The sequence below is a fragment of the Lactuca sativa genome, chromosome 5 (genome assembly GCF_002870075.4).
Source record: "Lactuca sativa cultivar Salinas chromosome 5, Lsat_Salinas_v11, whole genome shotgun sequence".
Taxonomy (NCBI): Eukaryota; Viridiplantae; Streptophyta; class Magnoliopsida; order Asterales; family Asteraceae; genus Lactuca; species Lactuca sativa.
In genome coordinates this window covers 359216032-359223367 of record NC_056627.2, presented here as the reverse complement: position 1 = coordinate 359223367, position 7336 = coordinate 359216032, and positions in this window count along the sequence as shown.

Sequence of the window (7336 nt, the reverse complement as noted above, 5' to 3'; positions counted from 1 at the left end):
TTGGGTCAAACATGGACATGTTTGCAACCTGTAGATGTTTATAAGCCATACACGGGAAGGTTTGTCAAATGTAGGTGTCAGTCCATTATACACGAGTAGGTTTACAACTTGTAAGTGTTAATAAGTCGCTATGTAGGTAGGTCTACGACATGTAGGCATTGATGAATTGTATGTGGATAGGTCTACGACCTGTAGGTGTTACTGAATTATACATGGGCAAGTCCCCGACCTGTAGATGTTAAGGAACTTCATACAGACAAGACTACAAACTATAGGTACGAATGAATTATTTATGAAGTTACTCTATCCACCCCACGATTTCCTTATTAGAAAATATTGCTAAGGAATCCTCGAAGAAGTATTATTCATTTAGAGATCCTCTAGGATAGGTCCTTCGAGATTAACAGTTAGGATCAGGAAGTCAGAATAACGGGAATGCGTAATCGAGATAACTGTTTGATGCAAATTATATATCAAATTAATATTGTGGGTTGAAAACCCTATGTACTCACCAGGTTTCCCAACATGAACCACTCAGTTTCTTAGTATCACAGGTGTTGATACGGTATTATTTGATATTTGGATATGATGAGAGATTAAAGAAAATGTAGGCTATTAGATATATGACCATTAATCATTACGTTTATTATTATGTTTCTTGTATCAGTTATGACATGCCACATATTTTTATACGTTTAAAAATGTATTAAAATTTTATTATAACAATAACAATAACAATAACAATAACAATAACAATAATAATAATAATAATCAAAATAACAATAAAGGTAAGGGTAATTCTAAACATTTTTGAAAACTTAAAGGTAAATCTAAACATTTTTGAAAACTAAAAGGCTTTGCTGGCATTAGGTAATCGGTAGGTTACCTAGAAAAATCCAAAAGAATAACGATTAAGCCTTAGATCACTAATCGAGTCTGGAAGTAGGCGTGCAAAGCGATTTATTAAGATCCGACATCCATCGATGAAAGCTTACAAGGTTTGGCGCTTAAGACCCAATCTCACCTGAAGAGTTTGTGAACCCTAATCGCACGATATAGGTCCGACTTTTAGGTGATGGACGACGTTCTTGGAGTAGGGCTTGACAACGGTGGCCAACGTTCCTAGCCGGCGACGCTCCTTTAATACAACCATCGATCTTCTTTCTAGTTTCCTTTAAATCTAAAGTTGTACTATTTATAATTAAATGCAGTGAACAGGGGCGGACGCAGGATTTCACAGTAGGGGGTGCACGGGAAAGTCAGGGGTTGCACGATAGTAGAAAAAATAAACATTTTAAAAATTTTCGAAAATTTTTCCATTGCGTCTGGAAAAATTAGGGGTTGCCGGTGCCACCGGTGACCCACCCTAAATCCGCCCCTGGCAGTGAATCCACAACCTTTAAATTTACAGGAAGCCAACAGCAGCCACATAACTGGATGGAGGAGAACTTGAGAAGTTGTGGTCGATTGAGTGTTACTGTCGCTGGCGGCTATGAACGGCTAGTGGTGAAGTCAGTGATCTTCACAACAAGAAGATATGTGGTCCAGTTCCTTTCCATGATTCAGGTGAACGATCAAATTCTTGCCGCCACACATCTCCTTGAAGCTTCTCTCATGGATACGCCTTCAATTTCATTAATCAATTCGCAAACATGATTTAAGTGAATGATCCTCCCTTCCGGCGACACCTTCTTATCCATGATAGTGGTCTATAGTCCAGGGAGATGAGAGATGGAGAGAGGTTGTTTCCAATGGTCGGGGGAGTAGATGATGTGGTAAGAGGCGGTGGTGCGGTGGTTCTGGCGGCGACAGGGCGAGGGTTCCAACGTCGGCAGTGCGGTGGTCTGGTAGTTTCTAAGGTGGTCCGATGATCTTTATGGTGGTGTTCAAATGCCGTAATGACGTATTGGTAGACTGCTGTAACTTTTATATAATAATAAATAATAAATATATTAGAATAGGGTTCATGTCATAGTAGTCCAACCAACTTTTCGTTTTAGGTTTAAAAGGTCCTTCATGTTATTTTTTGGTAGTCTAGAGGCATAAACTATTATTGACGTGTTAAAAAAGGTAATGGATGCATATTCTTCCAGTTTCATTGATAAACCATTGTTGATGTGGATTAACATAGTACACATGGCTTTTTTATTTGCTTTTTGATTCTTTTTCCTACAGCAAAAAAAAATTATATTTTATATTTTATTAGATAAATCATCTGATGGTTTCCAGCTCTCATCAGCAAATAGGTCCAATTCTAAAAGCAAAAATTAGGGTTATGCGTATTGAAGCTTCCTAAGGCAAGAGTGTTATTCATTTCTTGATGGAGGTTAGATCATGGAAAGCGATTGGAAGCTTTTGGGATCAAATAATATGGTTCTGCACATTTAGTAGCTGGTGGCTAATTTGAAAACGAAAATGGTGGATTTGAAGCTTCTGGACCAAAACTAGAATCGATTTGAATAGAATAATATTGAATGTTCTTTTCTGGGTAAATGTTCTTAATGTTCAGATGTTCTTGAAATCGAGTAAAAGGTTGTGGGATCAAACCATAAATCGATTTGAAGTGTTCTTCAAAAGTTCTTGAGTTCATGTTCTTAATGTTCAAATGTTTTTAATATCTAAATGTTCTTTGATGTCTTCCAGATTTGGAAATGATAATGTGTGGTATCTTCATCTTTCATCATTATTCTCTCCCCCTCTAGATCTGGAAATGATAATAAACTAGATCTTCATGTCTGTGGGGTTTTTTTTCCTGGGTTTCTAAGATGACGAAACACACGAGCATTATTTTGATTTTCCAGATTTTTTACCATTTCGATTTTCCAGATTTGTTTTCAATTTCATTTTTCCCATATTTGTATTCGCGAATTTGGGGTTCAAGTTCAATTTATTTTTTTAGTAGTTAGGGTTCGATTTGGATGCTCCAAATGTGTTTTTGAGTGTTTGCATTCCCAATTTGATTTTCCAGATCTATGTTTGCATTCCAGATTTTGGTTGAATTTTTGTTTGACTTTCATCTTTATAAGGAACACATATTTGATAGTAAAAAATTTGGATTTTTTTTCTTGGTGGTTTATAGTGGTGGTTGTCGGTGATTTGTGGTCGATGTTAAAGGATGGTGGTGATAATTGAGTGTGCTTCAATGAACATGAAGATGCCTACAATATAATATGAAAAAGTTGTTAGATTTATAAAAAAATATTTTTGATTGTGTTTTTCAAATCTTGGTTGTTCATGGTGGTTGTTGATAGGTGGGAGATGGATAGTGTTGGTGGTTGATGGTGGTGCATGGTGGGAGTCAAGGGCGGTGTTAGGTGGTTTTGTTAAATGTGCTTCATTTGAATAAGAACTTGTTAAATATTCTTCATAACTATAACTTTTATGTTAATAATAATAATAATAATAATAATAATATTGAAAATACGTAACAAACAAAAAAGACCACATGGACGCCATGTCATAGCAAATTTTCCTCGATCTAAATGGTTTATAAAGTTTGTAGATTTTCTACATTATTATACTAATATACAAAACTCTCCTTATGTTTCTAATCCTTTCGTGTGTGTGTGTCTATATATATATATATATATATATATATATATATATATATATATATATATATATATATATATATATATATATATATATATATATATATATATATATAAGGAATTTCTATTGTTTGTTGTTTGGGAAGTGATTTGCACACAATAATTTTTCTCCATCCACAACAAATTATGTTTTATAGAGTTGTACAATACAACATTTTAATGCAAAAATTGTTGTGTATGAAAAAATTTTGTTGTGCACAGATTAATTGCCTTGTTGTTTTACTTTTTAACCTCCAGGAGGCTGTTTTTGTTTTTAAAAGGGACTTGGTTTAATAAATGGGTGTATGTATGTTTATCATGTTGATGCAACATCCCGGAATTAGTGAGGTTCTTAATGTAACGTAGATGTTTCAAGTCTTATATATATATATATATATATATATATATATATATATATATATATATATATATATAAATAAGAAAAGTGAATATACCCTTAAAGTTATACTAAGCTTAGGTACCCAAACTCACCATACTGCATCGTTTTGTATGATGTATATATACATTGTAATTGTCCAATGTTTTTATAATTCAATTTCTAACTTGATTTTCTTTCAAGATTTTTATAAATTTCACATTTATCTTCCTCTTACATAATTTTTATTTTCAACTATAATATAGATAGCTTAGTAGTTGTTTGGCAAAAAGATGTGATGTAAGAGGAATATAATAGTGAAATTTCGAAAATCTTAAAAGTAAATCATGTCAGGGGTTAAAGTTTAAGAGCATTATAATGAATATATTAAACAAAACGACGTATTATGGTGGGTTTGGGTATCTACGCTTATATACCCTTAAGGGTATATTCACTTTTTCCCTATATATATATATATATATATATCATTCTATATTAGAAAGCAAGCATTTTTCCTTTCACCACATTCATTCGAAACTCACGTGAGTTTTCAATTTCTTTCTAATAATAATTACAAGTTGGTTAATAAGGTTAAATTAATATCACACCTAAAATGTAATCATATATAAACAAAATTTCAATATTAAAAGAATATCTTTACTTCTACTTATAAAGTTATGTTTTGTTAACCTTAACATATTATACTTAATTTATTAGTTTCATATCATATCATATCGTATCATATCATATCATATCATACTATATTATAAAAGAAACATTTTTCCTTTCACCACATTCATTTGAAACTCTCATGCATTTTTTCTTTCACCACATTCATTTGAAACTTCCATGACTTTTCAATTTCTTTCTAATAATAATTATAAGTTGGTTAATAAGGTTAAATAAATATCACACTTAAAGTGTAATCATATATAAACTAAATTTCAATATTAAAAGAATATCTTTACTTCTACTTATAAAGTTATGTTTTTTTAACTTTTAACATATTATACTTAATTTATTAGTTTTAATATATTGTTGGATGTAAATCATTTTCATTTTAAGGACACAATTTTAGAACAATTTGTAAAAAATATTTAAATTATTAATTTGAATATAAAATTACAAGGTCAACTTAAATATAAATTTTAGTTTAACTTAAACAACCGAAAGGATATTTTGTAAATAGTTAAAAGTGATTAATTGTAGTGTCTTTATAACAATGATTATAAGTTTGTTAATAAGGTTAAATAAGTATCAAACCTAAAATGTAATCATAAATATACTAAATTTCAATTTTAAAATAATATATTTACTTCTACTTATAAAGTTATGTCTTTAAATTTGAACATATTATATTTAATATGTTGTTGTATGTAAACGATTATCAGTTTAAAGCTACAACTTTTGAGCAGTTTGGACAAAATACTTAAAATTTTAATTTTAATATAACATTACAATGTCAACTTAAATATAAATTTTAGTTGCACTTAAAAAACCAAAGAATATTTTGTAAATAGTTAAAAGTGATAAATGCAAAAACTAAATTGTAATCTGAATTTAACTAAAATATTTCGTAAAAATATTTTTATAAGCGTTAAAAGTTTTCAAATAAGTAGATTAAAAAAATTATAATAACAATAGTTAAAAATAACTCTATATAAATGATTATATTGTTACATTTAAAATCAAAAAATAATGTTTGATGTTTTAAATAATTATACTGATAGAAATTAAAAGATAAATAAAATAAACTTTAAACAGTTAATTAACAATAACAACAACTATAAATAACATTAAACCATATATTATATTTAATTTTATTCATATGTAACTCGCGGATAATAGTGATTCAAACGATAGAGATTATGCAGTTATAATAGATGTATATATTATCATATAATTCAAAATTATCAATATATTATATCAATTTAGTATATATGAATTATTATATCAAATTTAACAATAGCAATATATATATATATATATATATATATATATATATATATATATATATATATATATATATATATATAGGGTTAAGTTCAAATGAGAACACTATTTTATGTTACTATTTTATTATGAATTTAATATGTATAGTATTGTAGTAATTATAATATGAATATATTCAATTTTATATTGATATTCTACTATAAAATTTATATATACATGTAGTAATTTAGTAAATTCTAATGTGAATGTTAAATATGTGATTGTTCATATATTCAGTGATGAATAATGTCATCAAGTTGTACATACAAAATTCTAATGTGAATATTAATGTGTGATTGTTCGTATATTTGTTGATGAATAATACCATATCGTTGTATATACAAAATTCATAGTAGAACAATAACATAAAGTAGTATTCTCACGTTCTTACATTAACTAATGTTCTCATTTGAACTTAACCCTATATATATATATATATATATATATATATATATATATATATATATATATATATATATATATATAGACACATACACACACACTAGATGTGCGCCTGACGACATCGACTAGTAACTCTTTTGACGAATAATTTCCGTACGGAGAAATAAAAATTAGATTTTATTATTAGTTGTAAAAAAAATTTCAACTTTTAAATAAAATATTTGTGTTTAGACCTGATACTTATATTAAATGTTTGTACATTAATGTCAATTAGGTAATATTAGTGTCTAATTTAAGAAATTTAAATTAATTTATATAAATAAATTTAATATTTTAAAATTATCATTTTGTTCCAAATTAAATTTCTTAATAACATTCTTTAATTCAAGTTTTCAAACTTTTGGCAAAGTCTTAATGATATCTATGCAAAATTAATTTGTACACAAATTTTTGTAACTTATCTCTTTTAAAATGCAAGATATGACTAACGAGTCATTTGATGGTTGTTAACTGGGTTAGAAACTGACTGAGTTAGAAATTCTGATTGAATTAACTTCTGATTGAAATTATTATTTTATTTTTCATCTGATTACTTATGCAAAACGATTATATTAACCTCAAACAACATTTTGTATAAGATTTGATTATTTTTGTACCCAAAATACCCCTACTCATGAAAATGCTGCAAATAAGAAAACAAATCAACAACACATCAACAAAATGACCGAACATACATTTTTTATGCCTAAAATACCTGTGTTCAACATAAAAACCAAAATAGATGACAAATACCCAACCAAAATGACTAAATATACATGATTTTTAATACCCAAAATACCCTTGGTTAACATAAAAACCAAAATATATGATAATTCCTATGAACAAAAAAATATAAAATATAAAAATACTCGCCCTTCCCAAGCTTCACCGGTTCATCCCTACCCCACTAGAATTGCAACTAGAATTACTTTGAATT